The sequence below is a fragment of the Amblyomma mixtum genome, chromosome 3 (assembly GCF_055824585.1).
Source record: "Amblyomma mixtum isolate Tamu chromosome 3, ASM5582458v1, whole genome shotgun sequence".
NCBI classification, from domain to species: Eukaryota; Metazoa; Arthropoda; class Arachnida; order Ixodida; family Ixodidae; genus Amblyomma; species Amblyomma mixtum.
In genome coordinates, this window is record NC_143014.1 from 198,964,432 (window position 1) to 198,984,080 (window position 19,649).

General features: G+C 47.7%; 1 protein-coding gene across 5 annotated transcripts in view; it reads left to right on the forward strand.

Annotated features, from left to right (window-relative positions):
- The window catches only part of Ddr (discoidin domain-containing receptor 2), a 608,941-nt gene that overhangs the window by 251,771 nt on the left and 337,521 nt on the right, over positions 1-19,649 (forward strand). For all 5 annotated transcript variants that reach the window (XM_089582433.1, XM_089582432.1, XM_089582436.1 and 2 more), the window contains exon 4: positions 908-961. The gene's annotated coding sequence lies outside the window, so the exon portion shown is untranslated. The remainder of the gene's footprint in view (positions 1-907; positions 962-19,649) is intronic.

Genomic DNA, 19,649 nt, shown 5'->3' on the forward strand with positions numbered 1-19,649 from the left:
AGAAACTTTGTTTGCAGAAATAATTGTGAAGCATTTTCATAACCAGGCGACAGCGCATGATAACCGACAATTTTTGCTCCTAAAACATGAGAGCGTCAGTAGCGGTGATCATAAATCCCGAGTATACAAGAGAATCGACTAAGTTTCGCAAGAAGCAAAAGTATTGGAGGCTCGGTCTAAAACTATGTGTGCATTCGAGTGTAAGGATTAGGCTTAACGTAAATCAAGGAAATATTTCAACACACTATCGAAAATCGCAAGCATATCATGGTGATTACAAAAACAATCATGGAAATCTGTGAATGCCTTCTTATTTTCCGCAATATGGCTTGCTGGTTATGACGCACCTTCGTGATTTGTTAACGAAGCATAGTGGTTCCCTGGGAAGTGGTGGTATAGCATGATGTGCCTGAGAATAGTTCTGCGACAGAAATGTTTCCTATGGGTTGGCACACCGCATTCGACAAGAGGCCATATCTTATAAATACATTGTCCGAATGGGTCTACAGTGTCGTGGTCGTACAGTCGACATCTCGAAGCGCTTGAAAGCGAACGGCGTGCTTATTGTCCGGCAACTACGCATCACCTCCGAGCTTTAACGCAGATAACCACTTCGGAGCTCTCAAGGCATCAACACCGGCTGTCACGATCTGCATGCGCTTGTATACAACGGAGATGTACCTCGCGATGTGTGTATTTGTATCGACTGTTTAGCCCTGGTTTCTACTGGAAGCCGATTCAAAAATTATTGGTTTACTGGGCTAAATCATTGCAAGCTACTGATATTATACCTGGCGGGGACTATAGTATACCTGGCGGGAACTACAAGAAAAACTTCTGAGATGGTGGTTGCGGGCAGAAATATGATATTTACAAATGGACACGCTTTTCTTTTACTCTGTTCCAGGCGGCATCAAAGAGTCCTAACAGCTGGAGAACCTTGCTTGGAGAAATTAGCCACGTGAGTACCATTGTTTTTTTGTTTTGTTTTGCTCTTGTCCCTACCGTTAGACAAGCAGCCCATGACTAAATGACAGCGATCCTGCAGCGTTAAAACGCTGCAACGTGCTGCAAGGTGCACAATGCGTTTCCTGATTGTACTTCGCATTCGCATGAAAAGTTAAAGGGAACACCTAGGGACCGACTATAGACGCACAGCTAAAAAAATTTGCGGACGTCAACTGCAAACAAGTTGGAAATAGTATAAACCTTCGCTTTCGAAGCCATTGCCTAAGCAACTGGCAGGTTAGCCCGGAGCAGTCGCTACTTCTGCCCCAGTTCCCGCAGCGACTTCTGTTTCTGCGTAAACGCTTGGTGGTAATTAAACAAATTTCGGCGCCCACATAAGGCTGGGAGAGCATATACGTTTTTTATTTCTTTATTGTATTTGCAAGCGTCGACCTTTGAAAACAAACCCTCTAATCGAAACCGTAGTGAAAACCCAAGTGCTAGTGCACCTAATTCGCATTGGACCTAAGCACGCTAAATCGTCCACCATTTATTTTTTTCATTGGCAAACAGTCTCTATAACAAAGCGTGTCTCCTACGCAAGGAAGCTCGCGATACTGTAGAAGATTCTTGCTCGTGATTTTATAGAACGCAGTGCCGTCGTGGTTGCTCCCAACCGCGGCGTGTATACGTTTGCAGCGCTGTCAGACTTCGTCTTGGCTCGGCGCCCTAGTTTCACTGTTCTCCCGCTGCTTTTAAAACTACAATCCTAAGAATTTCTATCTTTAAGCTTCTGCACGTAACTGGAAGAACATATAACCGCACGTGACACGAGAGACGGAAATGCACTAGCTATTGGTTAATATTCATTTTTAAATATAATGAGCAGAGGGGGGGCATGCAGCGCTGAGCTGCATCTGAAGTTTAAGGAAAGAGAAAGCCAACGTCATGTGTTAAGCGCAGCGTTGCTCTCCGTTCTATATTGATACACAGGGTGTATCCTGACGACATTAAGCCCGAATGACGGTAAATTAGCGCAGCATGGCAGTCTTTCGGTTTCTTCTTTAATTCACCATACGCAGATCCTGATCTATGCCGGATATTTTTGCACCATTTTCTCTCTCCTTTTCTAAATCTTGTTTAGTTCATTAGCTCAAGAGGAATTCGGGTGCAGGTCACAAGGAAGTAAAATTTAGAAAAGCGCGTGCTTGCACCCGGATAATGCTAAGCACTGTACTTGTAGATATGCACTATGGATGACAACAGTGCCGCCCAACCATCTAACATTCGCTAGAAATTATAGGCGCTCTTGCTTCTGAGTTATTTATGAGTTCGTGTGCGCAAAAAATATCCTTGTGAATATTTGCGAAGTCCTTGTAATTTTAAATATTACTTTCACCGAGCGACAGCCTATTCCATATGATAAATTACTTCGTTGTTTTATACTTCCTGACTGCCGTTTTCTTTTCATTACCTGTGCGGGCAAGGATAGAAAATCACACTGCATCTTGTGGTGCGGGTTTTGGTTCAGTTCAAGTCAGCGTCTCACTTCGGCAAAATTTTCCCACGGCAGAAAACTGGCCAATGATTTCAAGAGAGCACCTATAAGGCTAAAAAAGCGTATATAGCCATTGATACCACCATGACAGGCTCCAGGAGCTGCTAACGCCTGACTACTGAGGATGTCTCCCTTCGGCTGTCGGTTGCGCTATTGATTATGCACCGCAGCGGCGCCGAATACTGCGAGGGGAAATTTAACAACGACAGATAACGGCGTATTAGTTACGGGCGTTTGCATGTGCTGTGCGCAGGTGCCAAAACACCAACTATATGAAGTGTTACGTACAGGTGCAAGCAGCTTGCGGTATACCGTTTCCACTATGCTTGCACCAGGCGCTGACATTAGACCAGCGAGCTATATGGCGACACTTAGGCAGCGCTTGTTGGAAATGCTGATAGTCACAATCGCACAGTTCCCTTCGATCTGTCGCGTCCTTACCGCATCTTTGCCATGCTTCCTAAAGCAGGAACGCTACTGCGGATCCCAGAACATGAGCGTACTACATCGGCCTGCGCGTGCTGCGGCTAAGCGGTGTACCACTGGCCTTGAAAACAAGCTGGCAGTCCCCACATTTAGCGTTTTCCCCGCGCTTACAGCGCAAAAAGGGCGAGGTGTTTCAACATCAAGGATGCCGCACTGAGATACCTCCCACCGTGCGCTTCCGCCAGCAAACAAGGTTCAAGGTTCGCATCCGCTCCGTGACGGGAAGCGACAAGAGGCGGGGGCGGCCGCGCTTTCCGTTTTCCTCCGGCCCTCCTGCCTGCCTTTCTCGCTCTTTTTTTTCTTTTTCGCAGTCAAGCGCGCGCAGCTGCGCGACATTCGCGGACAGATTTCAATATGAAGTGTCACAATCTGTTTACCCGTCGCGAATCACGGCGGGCCGTGATTAACGAGCGCTGCGACGAGGCTCCCTCGGAGGACCGTGGGCAGCGAGCACTTAGCGGCCGAAGAAGTTAACGCTTTTCTAATCACCACGTGTGAGGCGGAGGCTGGCAACGGGATTAGAAGCCTCAGCTTTTCTTTCTCTCTCCGCTTTCTTCCTCTCCCTGTCTTCTTCATACTTGTCTCTTCCCTCTCTCTCTCTCTCTCTCTCTCTCTCTCTCTCTCTCTCTCTCTCTCTCTCTCTCTCTCCCTCTCTCGCATTTTTTTCGCTCACTACTGCCGTTACGGCGAGCGCGCCATCCGGGAAAATGGGATAAAAATTACTCCGTAATTGTTCCTAAATGACGAAAGCTTTATTTACGCTTTGTTGAGCATTCGCAGAAACGACTTTAAGAGAACGGCTACCGGCCGAACGTAATTTCAAAACGGCATTTCTCTTCTTTTCTTTCCCTCTCTCTCTTCTACGCATTTCATTCCTCTCCAACTCTTACTCTCGCCTTTTTTAATTCTTTTTTTTTCTTCTTTGCTGCCCCCGCGCTTTTGCCCGCGGCACCTTACTCACGCACGCACACGTAGAGCACCACGACGTGGCAATGCGATTAAAGCGCTTTCACGTCGCACGGCGACAAGGAAATGAGGGCGGCCGCGAGGGACGTGGCACGGAGCGGCCGCCCTGCGAGGCCGGAACGACTCGCACGGGAGGAGGAAACAAACAATCCACTTCCCGCGCTGACTGAAATCCTTTGGTTTTTCCGGGAATTTCTCCCCGTGAAACGAGTGGAAACGAGACGTACGCTGTCCTTTCCTTGCCTTCCTGCTGTCTCTCCACCTCGCTTTTATTGTCGTTGTTTTTTTTTGTGCTCTTCACCGCTATTCATTACAAATGGACTGGCGTAACAAGAATCACAGAACTTTGAAATTAAAAGAAAACAAAAATCACCAGAGTCTGGTGGCAAGCGCTCGACTTTTCCCAGCACGAGAGGACACGCGAAAAGATAAAAATAACTAATCTAGAAATTTTTGCCTTGCAGAGCGCTCGCTCGCCGATTTATTCTCCTTTTCATCAGTATTTATTTGTTTTTACCGCCTTGAACAGGCTTAGAGAGAGAGATAGGAAGGGAGGGAGTTCTATTAAGGAAGGCTCCAACTTTCGTACATAAGTTCCAGGGCTATGGTCTTATTTTTTTGTTCCTCCCCTGCGCTGACATTCAGCGGTGCAAGTGCTTTTTAATGTCGTGCATGAGTGACTTTCGAGAATGGAGTGGGAATTCAGTGGGAGGGTATAAAAGCCGCAGGACAGCAAAAGGTCGTCCTATTTCCATGTCTAAGGGCCCCTTAATTACTCCGTAATTATGTGACAGAACACCAGAGTCGGTTACATCTGCGAGAACACGCAAGCATAGATATACAGACGGTCGTGAAGAGCGCACAATTGGGAGACTAGGGGGGAATGCATTCGAATGGGACTTTGCAGCGAACTGTACCCAGTCCCTAAGACAAAAAGGGCACTAATTTGAATTTAGAAACCAGTTTTAAAATAAAGAAGGGAAAAAAGTTACGATGAATCTTATGTTCCAGTTTTTTTTTCTTCCCTCGCTCTTTCTGAACAATGGTCTTTGAAAAATGAAACGTCGCAATTTCGAGTTTTTGTCTCGTGGGAAAAGGACAATAGAACGCGTCCGATATTCTTGGTGAGACACGAAGCGCAAATGCATTTGTGTTTTGCCCGTTTATTTGAGCTAAACTTTTTTTTTATCCGCTGCTCAAGATCACATTAAGGAAGCAGATAAATGTGAGGAAGCTTGTTTTTAAGTGTCGTATTCATTTGAGAAAGGTTCCGTTATTTTTTTCCAACTGAGCTAGCCAGTTCTGTGCATTGTGCTTGAAGCAGTTCCTTCAGTGCTGTCTTTTGGAAGCAGTCTTCTGCAAATTGTAAAAAAAAGATAGGTAATGGTTGTGTACAAAAGGAGTTAGAAAAATCTCAGAGGGAGTTTTTATTCAAGCATGAGGGCATGCGCCGCGGCAGCTAGGCTACAGCAGAGGCTGTGAATCACATATTTATGTTGGATATGCAGTTAATTTCTCGTTGTGTTGCATGGATTCTTATATTTATACGCTCTACAGAAAATAGATACTTTCACGGATTCTTTTATGTAGTCATTTGCATATGTTTTAGGCACAGTGAATTTAGGCCAGCAATGCGTAGAAGCTGAACGAGCATGGGATTTCAGGAATGCTTCGACTGCTTCTTTTTTCTGACTTCTTTGCCTGAGCGCCACAGAATTTAATGAGGGAGTAATTACTCATTAGCATCCACCCAAGAGCAGCCATGCGGCTACGAAGGAAAGCTAGCCTTCTCCGAAGCTTCGCGGTTGAAAAGTTCGTCCTGGTCCGGTAATAGAACTCGGTACCACCGCCTAACCGGGGCAGTCGCTCTGCCAACTGATATAACCATGACGGCTCGAAGTGGGAACAGTGTTAGTCCGAAGTTATGCCATCTATCTCCACATAGTTTGTGGAGTTTGTTGTTGTTACCAGATTACGTATTTCAATTATTTGGGCGTCGGTGTGAGCTCAATGAACTTGCGCTCGAACAATCAAAGCAGTCGTGATTAGGGGTGTGCGAATATCAAATTTTTCGAATACGAATCGAATACGAATACTTAGTTCCGAATATCGAATCGAATATCGAATAATCAAGGACAGACGCATTTAATCACAACAAAACATTTATTTGGGCACCCCAGAACATCACAGTTCAACTATCGATGATTAAATGAACACTAAAGGTGTGTGTGGCTGCACAAAAAATATCAATGTCTCGAACATTATTCTTAGAAGAGTGGAAATATCAGAGAAGATGGCTAGTACACAGCATTGATTAAGGCTAGCTTGCCATCAGCACAAAAGCGCGCTGCTGGGATGACGTAGAAGGTTGTCGTGAAGGAAAACCAGCTGCACCACATGGTCAGGCAGAAGTAGTTCCCTTCTAGCTGAAACGACTCCTCCAGCCACAGAAAATGCCCTCTCACTTTGCACTGACCTAGCACGTATTGCGAGGTACTTCGTGCACAGCTCTGACTATACCAGCTTCGCAGGTATAGCCACAAAGAAGCTCACCAGCGCAGTCAGCTACGGCGTGGCCCTTGGAGGAAGAAAGATTTTTCCTTCCGTGTAGGCGCCGCCATGTTGTTATGTATCTGTCGATAGGGCTTTGCGGACCGAAATGAACGCCGGTGCTCACAATGAATATTCGGCTAGATACCAATATTCGCCTCGGGTCGAATATTCGAAACAACACGAATACTTGGATTTCGAATCGAATTCGAATACTAAAAATATAATATTCGAAATATATTCGAAAATTTCGAATATTCGCACACTCCTAGTCGTGATCAAGTCATTTCTTTTGTATACTGAACTTACGCCTAATGGCTCGAACAATCAAAGCAGTCTTGATCAAATCATCGCTTTTTTATGATTAAATTTGCCCAATAATACTTTTCATTTCATTTTACAAAAAAAAAAGAACACTTTTCTTGCGAAAAAAATGTGGACGAAACGCCAGGTTTGTGCTGTTTATTTACGGTGTCAATGTATGTGCGACTTATGGTAAAAAAAAATTACATTAAATTTCGCATTTAATTTACAATTTCTCCCATGATGCACCTTTGTAGACCACACGTTGGTCTTGTGCATCACACACATTACCCTCGCTACGAAGCGTCGGCGGTTATGTTGCCAGTCTTGGTACACTGGGAGGGGGGGGGGGGGGGGGGTTTCTAACCGGTCTGTCGCATAGCCTTTAGTTTTCACTCAATGTCATGACTCATGAGCATCAGCTGTGGCACAAGGTCTCCTATTTCTTGTCCGTCACAGCGTTTCTGAGAGCCAGAGTGGCCACTGACGTATTGTCTCGACATCAGGAAAATTGGCGTGGGCCACCAAGATTTGCCTGAACCAAAAAAAAACTTTAATATGGGACACTAAGCGGGATACAGACTTATTATTCGCTGCGAGACTTGGGCGCGAACATCCCGTGGTGTCGGCGCGCGTATTCCTGGCACCTCGTACCTGTGGGGTCCTTCGAAACGAGTGCTACTCACTTGCTGTTGATCCCATCATGGTTTCAGCTTTCCACTTTTATCAGCAGCCAGGAGGCTGTCATATCATTCACCTTCACTCAAACCGCAAAATGAGATAAACGAGTATCCATGCTTTCAAGACTGCTCCTCGACTTTTGTCATTTCTAGGCCTAGCGAAATGCGACGCTACTTTGTATTTATGAAGACAGCCGGGATTACCGGCCCTTCGCGCCGAAATCTGAGATGCTTTCAGCGTTAATAGCGTCGCCTGGCGTTTCATTGTTCTCGACGTCATCGTTAAGGCGCATTCACACCTGCGAGTCGTGGGCGTAGCACAACCAGCATCGCTTGAATTATTACTGTTCCAGAGCTCCAAAGAAGTAGCGAGCGACCGTAACGAATCGATGAAAACCAGTCGCGCGACGTGACTCTGAAGTCTCACCGAGACTTTTGGCATAGTGTGTACCGGGCGCCGTCAGTGCACTCACGCTGATTGGTCTCTACGCAGCAGGCGTGTGTGTGCAACTCAACTAGCCAGCACCTGGCGCTGTCTGGTGCCCTTAGAGCGGTCTGCGCATGCGCAGTGGCGGCGCGCGGTACACGCTGTGCTAAAAGTCTCTAATGTGCCTTTTATGTGCCGGCTGTGACGCACGCTGAAGTTACGGCGGAAATGCTTTCTTTGTAGTAGCTATTTTAGCTCTGTTGCCTTATATACGTAGATACTTCCGATATTAAATGCAGTAATTTAAGCTATCTCATATTCTATTACAAGCATTTAGGTCAGCGTACGAGGACAAACACGTGACGAAAAATCGGAAACACTCGGTTCCCTGCTTGAGCTGTCTGATGCCGCTTGCCCCTGCCTTATGCTTCTGTTCACACAGCTTGCAACATGCGGGCTCCGCTAAGAAAACGTTCGCCAGCGTTGCTCTTGAGATTACGTATCATCTCTGTCAGTCATCCTTCAATTTCTTGACTGCCGAGCTTTGCCATGAGTGTGTAATTACGAGGCCGAAACACGAGTGTGCACTCAAGTCAGCGTTACTAAAGGTAAAGTAGATTTGAGACATTATTCTTCGATGTTTAACGAGGACACAGTACAATACCAACACACTGGTTACCGCATGATATGAGGGCAGGAATCCGATCTCTTAGTAAAGCAGATGTGCACTGAATTGAAGCTGTGGTGGGTTTTTGCGAGCTTTTCTGTACAACACAAAAGCAGTGGGGAAGAAGCCAACTTCCGCAACGACTCAGCGATGGCGGCAAGCACTGCGGGAATGGCTAGCGCGCTGGGCTTCGCGCAATTTCCTCGTCGATAACAATTTTCCGGCGTTCTTAAGTGAGCTTTGCGCACAGGAAACATTCCTGCATAGCGTGAAAAAGGTTCCGCGTAAACAAATGCAGCCGCATTTCGCTCGGCCCTCCCGCATTCACCCAGAGTTCGAAGCGTGTCATTCGCATCTCAGTTCCACCGGCGGAGGCGGACGAAGCGGCCGCCTTCACGTGAGGGGAGCAGTGACCCTTTCTTCCCCAAAGCCGCTGTCCTCTCACTCCCAATAGCGTCATGCGCTCGGTGGTGGTGGCGGCGATTATCAGAAGGACTAATGAGATTTAGGGCGGCTTTAATTTCCAGCTCATGCTGAAGAAGGGACGCTGCGGGCAGCGCGTCCACCCGTGCTGCTTCTTCCAAAGCCCGCCCGGAAGAACACAGCGCGATGAGGGCTGGGCGCCCGGAGAGGAGCTGTCAGCCGCAGCTCGCCGCCGTCTCGCTTCCGCTAGAGTTGACGCCGGGCTCAAATTCGCGCGCGACGAGTGGAGAGTGAGTGGGGCCTCGTCGCTCGCCTCGCGTCGGGCTCCTGCGAACAGCGGGCCATGGTCGCGACAACCGCGCTTTCCCAACCGCAGCCTTTGGCGGCTGCGGATTTCATCGAACTTTGCCACCGCACACACTGTCATAATGTTAGAAGGTTGATATGAACGATTGTGATTAATCAGTGCGAACTAGCGACCAAAGCACGGCCACTGTAAAAGATACTTGACGACAGTGGGCTACTCTTGTATAAACACTCGGTGAATTGAATGAACCTCTAAGATTTGTTTTTGTTTTGCTTTCCTCTGCAGTAATACGCAGTGTTTTCCTGCGCGATATTACGCAACGTTCCCGGCGCTGCCTAAAGCGTTCCCGACACGAAGGTTCAGTATTCTTTTTCATAGCCGAGCTCTCCACGGAGTAGTACTGTAGCATCCCTTAAGAAAACAAAAATGCTTTTATTCAAAGATGTAGAAAGCACTGTATACCGTCTCCTCCGTGATGTTTGTGGTTTACAACGGGAGTGCGTTCGCCATTTCGACCGCTTTGTTTTTCGACCTTCTCGGCTCCACCCGCATCCTTCGTACACCTGTTCGCGTGCATCTGCATATTTTATACAGGAGTAAACCTCACTACCGGCTGTCCGCTCCACGCAGCAAACGAGTATTTTATGACCGGAGCGAACACAGGGTCATCTCTTTGAGGCGACCCGAAAAAGAGCGTACAGGGTGTTTTTTCGCCGAAACTATTTTTTTTTTCGTCCAGGTAAAGTGCTTTTAAGCGTACTTGGAACCACGCGGATAGTTATTGCTATCGCGCGGCATCCATTAACCGAAATCGACTTTTTACTTTTGCTTTTGGCGCATGATGGCCTTAGTTGCCTATTTGCCATAAACCCCAACACAACACAACTTTTTCCTTTAATATGTCTGCGCTCGTCTATAAGCTATTACGTTATGGAATAGTTTGACGTCATTTTCTTTACCACAAGCTTTCTCATTCAGCGCGAGTTCTCAGAAAGAGAAAGAAAGTGTCACATCATCGTGCAGTTATTTAGAAATACTACTTATTGCATGCGATTGAAGCATCACACAGTCGCATCAGTGCTTTCTCGCTCCCGCCTCATCAGCTTGCCGTACCCGGCTTTGTTCGTCGCTGGGGGGTCTGAGACGCTCAGCCTGGAGCTCACGGGTTGTGAATTCGATCATGCGGATGGGCTCATCATTACCAGAAATTCGGGACAGCGTACAGCTAGTGCCATAAGAGTGGCCGCCTATCACGTTCTGTTTGGTAGCAGTTTGGTTTTCTCTTTCTGTCTTACGTCACGGCTGACGTCAACGCGCTATTTGTCAATGTTCAAAGCCATGCGGTAGCAACGAAGGTAACTAGAAGCGCTGGTCTGTCCCGAACTCTTGTGCCTCGTACAAGGTTCAGTAAAGTCCTCGTATCATAGCGGTGAGAGTTTTTTGTGAAACGCTGCCATCTGTTAAGATCGAGCAAGCATTTCATTGGGGACTACAGCTGGAGCAGTTTCACCCTTTCGGCCCCGGTGGTCTCAAATGAGAACTAAGGAATAGATTTTTTTTTAAAGACATATATTGACGAAAGTCACATAGATCAAAGCTGGAATTGCTACAGGAGGGCCTCTGTATGAACCTCAGCTCCATTTTTTTCACACTGTCGTGCTGATTGCTGCGGTTGAAAACTGCGAGGAAAAGGGCCCGATATAAATGCAGGAGGTCATGGGATGTGCATGTTCTCGCTTTTTTTTTTTTTATTTCCTACTCATTTCTTGAGCGTGCTGATGACCTTGTAGTTGTTTAACGCGGGAGCGTTATACCCCCATGTCGAAAAACAATGTCCTGCGTCGGCGGCGTCGACTGTCTGAAGTTCCGCAGCCGGAGCGGCTAGAGCAACCGTCAGCTCCGGCAACCTAGGTGCGCCACCTAGGTCACGTGACCTTGTGACGTCATCACAACCTGCCCACCGGAATGTGAGAAAACTGACCACAGTGGCAGGCGGCCGTTAAGTTAATGACTGGTCGCGAGAGGTCGCTCGGGAAGAGCAACCTGGGTTGCACGAGGCCAACCGATGGGAACACCTGCCATCGCAGGGCAGTGGCGCATCGCTTAACCGCTGCACCACTGCACTAGGTGTGGTACGACGAGACCGCACGATCTATGGATGTAAGGTGCAGGATCACCAATCCCGCATATATGGGCATCAACCCATTTACGCTATCGCATCACAAACCTATGGCGGAGTTGAAGTTTCTCCTCTAGCTTTTTTTTTTTTTAGCTCTACTGGAGGCAATACCCTCGCTAAAATATGTGCGCCTTGACAATAATAATAAATATGGTGCACCATTGCTTACATATCCTCTGTAGAGGATTACAGGGCTTGGTGGCTTGTGTGTGTCGTGAAGTGAAGCTAGAAATGCCTTTTCTTACTAGTTTTCAAGCTGTCTTTAAAAACAGAAGGGAAATTTCGCCGCGAATCTTTTTTGTCTGTGTGTAAACGTCCTGATGTCGATTCGCGGAAGTCGAAGCTGCTGAACCTGCAGAATAAGTAGATGGCGTGGTGGCAGGAAAAGAAGGAGCAGGAGTATAGGAAAATGAAAATTCGCCGGCAGAAGCAGTGGAAGAGATACAAGTCAAAAACCCGGCTTTTCCGCGATAACCGCTTTCAAATATGCCAATTCTGCTTTCGGATATTTTATTTTGAAATAATTTTCAGCATCATGAAGCCACTGTCGGCGGATTGGCCAATCACCGACGGCTGGTATGCGCCATTTTTTTTTTGTTTACTTGAGAACAACAACAGCAGCGTTCAGCGCGATGGCCCTGCCGCGGTGGCTCAGTGGTTACGGCGCTCGGCTGCTGACCCGAAAGACGCGGGTTCAACCCCGGCTGCGGCAGTCGAATTTCGATGGAGGCGAAATTCTAGAGGCCCGTGTACTGTGCGATGTCAGTGCACGTTGAAGAACCCCAGGTGGCCGAAATTTCCGGAGCCCTTCACTACGGCAACCCTCATAGCCTCAGTCGCCTTGGGACATTAAACACCAATAAACCAATTCAACGCCAGTGTAGCGGTAGCACTGCAAACGACGTGCACCACCTGCCGACATAAAATTATGGAAGGGGATCGTGTTCCCTACTGCACAGACAGAAAATTCTATGCTTTTCTGCAGGGTCACTGATCGGGAATGTTTCTTACGACCGAATCGGCAGCCGCCTATTTGCGGCCAAGAAGCGACAATCCGTAAACGCTCGAATTGTTGCGCACTCAGACCAATTTCTTTTATTTATATGTTTATATGGACCCTATGGGAAGTTTCGCAACTATTAAGATCACAGAAATTCATCTTCAATCCTTTTTTTATTTGTATTAATCAAGGTGATGCTGTGAGCGCGATCAAAAAGCCAGCGAAGATGCTGGCTTTATAGAAACCGCGCTCTCGGTTACATTTTTTTATGCAGTAGAACAGGCTAAACAGTTGGCAGCGGGATCAAACAACTGATGTGCATAAGCATTCACATAGTTTACTGCATGCAAAAAAGGCGGGGAGGGGGGGGGGGGGGGGGTATAGCTTATACTTATCGCTAACAAGCGAACAAACGTTTTTAGAGATGCATATTATATGAAAACACAAGAATGACATTAATTGTTTGCAGGAAAAAAGGTCGCGCATGGTAATTTTGCACGTGATAGTATGCAACGTGATAGTAACTTTGCACGTGATAGTATAGTATGGTTTATACAACACCACCATACTTCCAGTAATAAAGTAGCATACATTACTATTCAACAACACAAAAAAAGCAAACTGGAATAGAAAGTCCGCCTACGCCGTTCTTGCTGACGACAAAAAGAACCCGTGACGCAGGGTCACATCAGAGCAGCCTAGTTGCCCAAGCTGGGTCGCCTGCTGCACGTGCTGCCCCCTATCCGCTGGCACGGCTGTTGGCATGAGGCTAGAATGGGGATCCATAAACGTGGTGTCATGCTTGGGCTCCATCTCTGTAGGCCGTAAAAATTCTACTCCCTTTGCTCCGAAATACCTTCCTTGTATAGGGAAGTAAAAATACTTACTATACAGGCATGCAGCAAAAAAGGCTTCCTTATGGGCGTGCGGCTAGAGGACAAGCCAGTTACTTCCATTTGGGCGCTGTTTCTTTTTTGCTAACGGTGCATGCTTGTACGGAAAAGGAAGCTGAAAGTGAAATCTGGCGGTAATTTGCCAAGTAGATCGCAACAGCGGATTATGCGCTTGGCATGATGCAGTGTGCACTCGCACTATTCGCACTCTTCTTGTCGACAGCTATACCGTTCGCCGTTTATCTGTTCGTTGGGCGCGTCGCTTGGTCGCTTTGTGCTTCTCGGTTTGCCTGGCTATCCGCAGTCGGTGTGCTACAGCTCGCATGCGTTTGCAAGCGACTTCTTTCTCAGCATCCAACACTTCTTTAGACGGCGGTAATGTGCCGACTGTGGCGGCCTTCTCTGTTTTGAACGCACAGGCACATGCGCAACTACTTGAAACGCATGGCGACCTGCCCAGCACTCCGCGCACGCTCTACTCCCCGTCTCCTTGCTGTCGCCGCAGCAGCGATTGCTTGATATCTTCACCCTTGACTTCCTAGCAAGCCACGAACTCTCCCCCTTGCCAACTCGCCGTCCCTGTGGTATTTTTTGCTTATTTTCTTTCCATTTTCCACGAAATCGAGTTCTCCCCTCACTGTCGTCGTCGCAGCATCAGTTCCTCCTCCCCTCGCCTCATCTTTCGCTTTCCTGATTCCCGAATCTGAGCCATGCGAATACACGCCCCATCCGTTGGTTTTGTGGACAATAACGGCTGTCGCCACATAAATTCCGCAGTCTTTCACGTTATTTTCTACCCCCCCCCCCCCCCCCCCCCACCTCCCCCCATGCATCTGTGGACACTGATGGCTACGACAACACGCCTTGGGCAGGGTCTTCGTGGCTTTTTCGTTGGCCCTGAGTGGCGATTTCCACTCCGTAAAAATTAGTTTGGGGCTCGGTGATACCGTGGCGTAAACGATACGAAACGGTTGTGTCATTCTACCTAAAAAACTGCGGTGTTTGTCATGTTACTTTTGCGCTCAGCTAAGCCCATGCGCTGCATGCGCTGGCTCGTGGCCTGAGCCCGCCGAAAGGTACAGCTTTCGACCAGCGTAACTGCCTCAGCGATCATCAGGGCACTGTATCGGGCCAATCTTCTGGACGAACTCATAGCTGTGCAATGAAACCCGCGTTCGATACTGGAGATCGATGATGACACGAATGAGCTCCTGTCACGCAAACGCGGTGCTCCGCGAGCGGCCCGCCTTACTTCGCAGTCGGACAGGTCGCGTGAATGCTGGCATCGCGTTTCCGGGAGCTTTTACATAGGGCACCGACCATGCAGGTTGAAGCGCATGGATAGTACATTTCCGCCAGACCACTCGGCGCCTCGCATTCAAGCACACTGGGGGCTCATTTAGCCTTCGCACAGCAAGGCGGTGACACGCGAAGCGTCACTGGCAGGTTTAGCCAGCAGAAATTACGGACCTACCTCTCTGAACAATTTCCTGTGACCGAGGGCGTGAAGAGTGTCTCCGGGTACGGTTACTGGTACACAGTGGTATCGGTGTCCCTGTGATGGTACTCCCGTTAATTCTTCCTCATTCCGTGGTCTAGCCTCTGGTACGCGTCATTCGTTCCCAGAAAAGTGGCGAAAACGCCGCCTCCACAGATGAGAAGTATACGAACAAGAAATTCGAGATTATTTTTCGTGTTCATGGGGTTTCACGGATCCTCAGTAGAGTTACGCGAAAATGCGGTGTCGAGCTGCGTGTAAAATATCAGGACTTTGTGGCTTGGAAGGTCCTGTGAGAACGGAAAGGTTACTCCATTACCAGGCACGATAAATAGCACCTATGTTCTGGCACTTCTGTTGCCTGCAGGGTCCCCTTCAGTTGTGACGAAATTTACGAAAGTCACACTCGACATTGCTTGTAGGCTCGTTTGCGCGAGCACGCGACATCTTTGAATTCTCATCGCAGTGTGCGTCTGGCTTCGCCTAGCTTCGGTTACGTGTGCCGCCCTTTATTTCAAGGAACACACGCGCTTGGGCACGACTGAGAGAAACTATAAATGAAGAGCCTTGAAGTGGTCCAGATAGGAAAAAATTGGCAGAGACATGAGCGCTATACTTTCATCTATATCGGTGCAGGCTGACGTTTGTTCTTTCAGTTTGCTCTGCGCTCTCTTCCTAAAAGTCAGTTGCTTTATTTTTGGTCGCTGAAAAGTTTCTTTCAACGTCGCTCAGTTGAACGTGCGCGCTTGTCCTGCCCTCACCTCTCGTTCGTTTTTTCTTTTAGCTCGAATTCCCGTCTTAATAGAAAAAAAAGACCTTAAAAGTGGGAAGTGTCTAACAACGACGTGTAGCAAGTGCTTCGTGCACGGTCTGAACGCATGTGCCGTTGCGCCTCGTCCTGGCCTGTCTGATGCGTACAGGCTCACTGAGAAGGAGCTGAATGTGGCCACCCGCCTCCATGAGCGCTGATGATATGAGACGCGGTGCAGTTTTTTTTTTTTTTTGCTTGCAGCTTAGCGTGCATTGGTACAACCAGTGTCGGAACGAACGCCTTCTGAGTTTTTCTCCGCTGCGTGCCTTTGCACCTCCCTTCTCCTCTTTGTGAAATGCACTCATCGCATATTAAATAAACGAGTTCCTGCACAGAGCTCTTTATACCAGGACCGATGTTCTAACTTAGTCTCTCTAGGGAGTGATCCCTTGAAGTGCTTACCTATTGGCTGAAGTAGCAGAAGCTGATCTGCCGCTCAGCTGCTTCGTAAAGCGTCGTTAGTAGCAGGTGTAAAGATAGCGAGATACGTGTCGCCGCCGAAATGCGCGTGATCTAACGATCCTATTCCTTGCTGAATGGTCTGTAGCACTGTAGACTCTGCTACAATAGCGATGGTCTCAGAGGTGCGTCATTTCTAGAACATTCGCTCGTGCCGTATAAGGAAGGCAAATGTAACTGCAGTTGCATAGCAGCCGTTTTGTACAGCAGCCGCCAAGAAATGGATTCTTTCAATAATGTACAATATGTTTGCAGCGTATTTTAACGGTATAATGGTGATTGAATTGAAACATAAGCATTTATTTTGAGTAAGTTGTGCTTTTTATATTGAACAAACAGTTTTAGAGACAGCCGTTCTTTTCACGTTTTTTGGCCCGTAAATGCCACAGACGCACACGACGCCACTACGCATTGCGCGTCGCAACGGAGAATCCAAATCCAGTAGCGAGGAGGGGAGGATCGCGTTGCTCTGAAAATTTTTTCACTGACTCGAATAGCGCCAGATGGATAATTCGGTAGATAATTAGCGTGCTCCCCTTAGTGTAGAAGCCGCCATAACTTCCGCCTTGCTGTTACTCTCCAACGTGTCTTTTTCAAATCCATTATGCCAATTTCGTTCTCTCCCTAACCAAACTTACTTCGCTGTCCCCCACCAATCCTCTAATTTCCTCTTACTTGATCGTACTTTTTAAAAACTGACGTGCTCTGACTGTTTGGTTTTTTTTTTCTTAATCCCTGAGCATCTCAGGTCTCTGTGGCGGCATCATGTAAGGGGTGCTGATGGGCCCTACACTGAGTAAAAAATTGGAGGCCTATCAAGGTTAAGCCCAGTGGATGCGAAGCATGTTAAGCAGCTGCCTCAGTGTGGATGGGGCTAAGTAACGGAGACGTGGTTTTAGGTTAATCGTCGTACTTTATTCTTTGCAGCCCGACAAACACACTCTTATGGTCCGTAAATGCATGACTCTTGGTTTGCACGTCACTTATTCTTCGCGTTCTTCATCGGTTTCCGTAGCACGCTGCAGCCTTCGTTTTGCATTCCTATTATTAACGTCCTTAGCGTTTGGAGGCATCTTGACCGCATACACGCCCGGCGCAAAGACGCTGGCGCGGTTGCGGGCAAGAGACTCACGCGACGGCGGGCGCGCGCCGCTTCATCCCTAGCGTGACGTCACATATCAAGTGATGCAGTGATGGTGGCGCCGCCGCCGCGTCGCGCTCGACGGCGCGAACCGAAGCGTGGAGGCCTCCGCCGGGCGACGTCCGACGGCGCGATATGAGGCCCCATCTGCAGCCGGTGTGACGTCATCACGTGACGTCACATCATGTGATCTCACTTCAAGGTCAATGGTGGCCACCGCCGGGAGGCCATGCGGGAGGCGACCGACGGCGCGATATGAGGCCCCATCTGCAGCCGGTGTGACGTCATCACGTGACGTCATGTCACGTGACCCCACTTCAGGGTCAATGGTGGCCACCGCCGGGCGTCGCGCGAAGGCCCGAAACCTACGTTAATATGCTTCGCATAAAATATGCGCTACCATTCCTCCCTCATGCACCCAGCAATAGAAAACATCATATGTGACGTCAAATTTTTCCCGGTAGCATTTCGTCCTCAAGCACCCAGCCCTGGCCTCAAAAAGTGAACCTCTTCTCTTAGAATTATCGAAGACAATTTTCCATCTAGTTTTGATTTAACGTCTCCTCTCGAGCTCTAACGTCTATTTGTGAAGCATTTTCTCTCGCCAGTGCATAAATTATAGGTCTCGTAACTTTCGTTTCAACGTTGTCTTGTTATCTTTTCCTTCCACTTGGCATTTTTATTTGCTTGCAAGCCATCGAGGTCTTCTTCTCCTCCCCGTGGTAGCGGCATGCAGCAGCATTAGTGCCTGACAACTTTCGTTACCAGTTGCTTCGACTCAATTTGCATCAACCATTATTTGCACCGATCATCGCTTTTGCGGGAAGGCTAGCTCAGCATTACAACAAGTGCCCGTTACGAAGGATTAGCAAGCAACACAGAAAGAAAAACGCGAATATGGCCGCGCCTGTGACGCCATGTATAAGGTTAAAACTCGATCTAAAGAAACCCGATTTTACGAAATTCCCGATCTAACGAACAAATTTTGATTACCTGGCAAGTACCCATAGGGTTCAATGTTCTCAATAACCCGAAATAACGAAAGAAACGACCACTAAACTCTATGTAACGAAGTTTTTCCTGGAATAAATGAGCAAAACAGAAACTGATTTCTCGCGTATTTTGCCCACGATGTCTCGCGGCTTGTTGACAGCGTGCCAGCAGTAACATCTATGCGCCGAAGTCGTGGCCCTTGATTTTATTTTGATGGGGTTGCAAGGTGCGCCTTTGCGCGGAACAAAGTACTCTGAAAGCACGAACTGATGGGCGAGTTGGTTATGCATGGTAAGATTGAAACAGATTATCAAGCTTGTCAGATTATCAGATCAGATCAGCGTATCAGATTATGAAGTTATCAAGCTTGTGCATACGTGTCAACAACCCAGGGAAAACTATCCCCAATTGCCCGAAAAATCATGAGTTGTGAAGTGTAAAAAAAAATGTCGTGTATTCCATTTCTCTCACTTGTAACAGGTTTTATATTGGCCAGACAGGACAGTGCTTAAATGATAGGCTCAGGCAGCACCACAATAATGTTGATAACGAAGAGTCTCGTAACCTCAGCATGCATTGCCGTGAATGCGATTGCTCCCCACAGTTTAATTTTTGCCGAGTTGTTGCTAGGAACAAAGACCAGATGTGTCGTGAAATAATCGAGGCTTCGAATAACAAGAACTATGGTGATACCTGTGTAAGTGCTGCATCAGTATCTTTATCACAAAAAGAACTTCTCGTCCTGAATTGCACATCTTAGCTTGTGTTGACTTGCAGGATCCGGGTGCACGAATTAGCTCTATGCGTTGTTTTCTATTTTGGTACCTAAATTTATTCATGCGCGCAGCGTGCCAAATAAATGTCAGTTGTTAGTTCAGCGCTGTGTTGTCCGTTTCCTCCTCTCCTCTCCTCTCTTCTTTGGGCCTTGCGCTGTTTCAATCTTGCCAAACAAAGGACTCTGCATTCGGCGCCGCTTCCTACCTTGGCTTCGAATCCGTTTTTCCAGATGGCACTTTCAAGCACAAGTCATTCACGCTGCTTTCGCGGACTTTCCATAACCGCAGGCGCGGGTTGATCGCAAATACAATACCGCGGTATCTTTTGGGTGCCGCTACGTTGCTATATTAGATTTCGAAGGGCTGAGAAATGTCATCCTCGATTTTACGAATTTCCTCATTGAACGAAATAAGTCGTGGCTGCTCTTCACTTCGTTAAACCGAGCTTTAATTTTAATAAAAAGTTGAAAATTAATGCATCAAAGGAAGCGAGAGCACTACGACCGTCGCCTTGCGCTTGTGCAGATCTAACTCTCCGGCACTCAAGAAGACATTGAGAACTACGTATTTCTTTAGGTCTACAG